Here is a 3354-nt window from a genome sequence, read left to right on the forward strand (position 1 = left end):
ACAACACCTGCATGTCCACACCACACAGACACACAACACCTGCATGTACACACCACACAGACACACAACAGATGCATGTACACCACACAGACACACAACAGATGCATGTACACACCACACAGACACACAACACGTGCATGTACACACCACACAGACACACAACACCTGCATGTACACACCACACAGACACACAACAGATGCATGTACACACCACACAGACACACAACACGTGCATGTACACACCACACAGACACACAACACGTGCATGTACACACCACACAGACACACAACACGTGCATGTACACACCACAAAGACACACAACACCTGCATGTACGCACCACACAGACACACAACAGATGCATGTACACACCACACAGACACACAACATGTGCATGTACACACCACACAGACACACAACACCTGCATGTACGCACCACACAGACACAAAACACGTGCATGTACACACCACACAGACACACAACACCTGCATGTACGCACCACACAGACACACAACACGTGCATGTACACACCACACAGACACACAACAGATGCATGTACACACCACACAGACACACAACACGTGCATGTACACACCACACAGACACACAACAGATGCATGTACACACCACACAGACACACAACACCTGCATGTACACACCACACAGACACATAACAGATGCATGTACGCACCACACAGACACACAACACGTGCATGTACGCACCACACAGACACACAACACGTGCATGTACACACCACACAGACACACAACACCTGCATGTACACACCACACAGACACACACCTGCATGTACACAACACACAGACACACACCTGCATGTACACATATGCACACACAGATACACATACGGACACACAAAATTTACACAAAATACACATACACACATAAACATACTTGCACACACATCCACATACACGCAAATACACACACTCACTCTGAAAAGATTCCCCTCCCTGCAGCGGTCCCTGTAAGCATCCTCTCTCCTACCCCACCCCCAATACAGCCAGTTCCCACCAGTCACGGAAGTTGTGTGGCAAAGCCCCATGTTGCATGCCATTTCTCCCTCAGCCCCTGTCCCCAAGGTCCCATTTCCAATCCTCAACCTAGGAGAGGCAGGCCTGGTCCCTGACGCAGGGAGGAAGGAATGACAAAGGCCACTCCTCCTGAGGGCTGCACCACTGCAGGCCTCCCGTCATCTTCCAGGACAGGGCTGGGAAACGCAAGCTATGCATTTCCTCCGGGGTGGGATGGGACCTTATGGACTCTGGAAGTTCTCCCCCCCCGCCCCCACCAGTAGGCTCTAACTGGCCTCTGCAGCAATACAGAGGCTGCTTTCAGTGAGGGGGCCTCTTCTTGGTATTGTCCACTCCACTGTCACTGCTTTCCGCCTCCAAAGACATTGGGAGCTTGCTCCCACAGGTCTAGCTCGCAGCTTCAACAAACAAAATCCAGGCCGGGCTCCGTGGCTCACACCTGTAATCCTAACACTCTGGTAGGCCAAGGCGGGAGGATTGCTTGAGTTCAGGAGTTCAAAAGCAGCCTGAGCAAGAGCAAAACCATGTCTCTAAAAGTAGGTGGATGTTGTGGCGGACATCTGTAATCCTAGCTACTCAGGAGGGTGAGGCAGGAGGATCGCTTGAGCCCAGGAGTCTGAGGTTGCTGTGACCTGTGATGCCACCACAACATGCTAGCCTGGGCAATAGAGTGAGACTCTGTCTAACAAACAAAAATCAAGGCTCTCCAGCTGGAAGACTCCAGCGTCTCCATTGTCCACATTATCCAAGTCTTGATCTCTCTGACCTCCTATCCCTGTGTCATTTGACCAGTCTCCAGCAGACTCCATCTGTTAACTGGAGAGAAAAGATGATGTCTCAATAATCCACATATTTTACTAGGGCTAGAGGTCTCCTAAAATCTGTGAGGGAAGTTGGGGAAGGGATTGCTGGAGTTCCAGGATAAAATAAGAGCTTGAAGTTCCTGGCGGACGCTCTGTACCCAAACAGCATGAGAGCTAACCACAATTATCTCTTTTATTTCCAACAATAAACCAGAGTCCCAAGGCTGCATCTAGCTGCCCTCGCCTACCCAGCTGGCTTCTCTGGGGACTCATGTCACCTCCTGCATTCCCAGCACAGACACGCCAGGTTTCTGAAAAGCTCCTGATTCCGTGCGTGTGCAGCCAGGGCCCAGCAGCTGCACAGCAACCGTGCCAGCGGGCGGCGCCCAGGATCCAGTAGGGAGCCAGCGGTGGTGTCCTCACCGGCCTGGTGCTGGGACTCAGTTTTGCATGTGCTTCTGCTTTTTGTCCGTGCCCCTTTGAAGGCCTGAGTGCTCCTCTTCCCGGTGATTCTGTGAGCCACCCCGTAGCTTTTCTGCTTCAAAAGAAAAAGAGTGTGCAGGCACCCACATGCGTGCATGCCAAGAGAGCGAGAAGAAACAGAGACAGATGAGACAGAGGGAGAGAGACAGGGAAGTCTCTAATTCTTAAAATTAAATCATTAAGTCATAGGCACTGCCTCTCTTTGTCCCTCATCTCCTTCCTCCGGACTGGGCCTTCTGCCTCCCAGACACACTTTGGAGGCTCCGAGGATTCAAACCTCCAGTGCTGTGCACGGCTTCAAATCTTGCTTCTCAGGCCAGGACTGATTCTCACCCCCTGCTCCATTATTAGCCACGCTCTTTCTGCCTGCTGCCCCACACCTCCTCTGACACGGCATGCCCTGTGCACACACACACTCCACAAGACACACAAGCACCGTGGCACTCACTCGGCAGCACACACCACAACACGCACACATGTATCACATACCACAGTACGCGTGGTACAACTCCCACACACCACAGCACACACCACACCTTTTTTGCTCACGTTCCACCCAGCATTTTCTGAAAGTCATGGCTGGGTGGAAGTGGATGCATTCCCTCCTCCAGGCTGGCCGTGTCTGTGAAGTCCTCGTCACCCTCCAGGAAGGGAGAAGCCATGGGGGCGAGAGCTGGGGAGGGAGAGGGGGTGGAGATGGTCAGCATTCAGGGTCTGAGCTGTCACATGGAGACAAGTCAAATGCCGCAGAGCAAGTTTACTCCATGACTTTAAACCATGTGAAATGAGCGCTCCAAGCAATGGACCCAGAGGGTCTCCTTTTCTGCCAGTAATTTAAGGGGTAATTTCCATCCGGGTGTGGTGTATGCACAGCTAGGTGGTAGGCCAAGCCGTCTGACGCCCCTGAATTCCTTCTCAGCTGCCACCTACATTACTTCCTCAGCATGAGCTTGTGAGGCTTTGTTAAGCAGGTGACTCAGAGGTCACTGTGAATGAATGAATCCCAGGACAGGGT

Source organism: Nycticebus coucang, chromosome 6, assembly GCF_027406575.1.
Source record: "Nycticebus coucang isolate mNycCou1 chromosome 6, mNycCou1.pri, whole genome shotgun sequence".
In the NCBI taxonomy this organism is placed as follows: domain Eukaryota; kingdom Metazoa; phylum Chordata; class Mammalia; order Primates; family Lorisidae; genus Nycticebus; species Nycticebus coucang.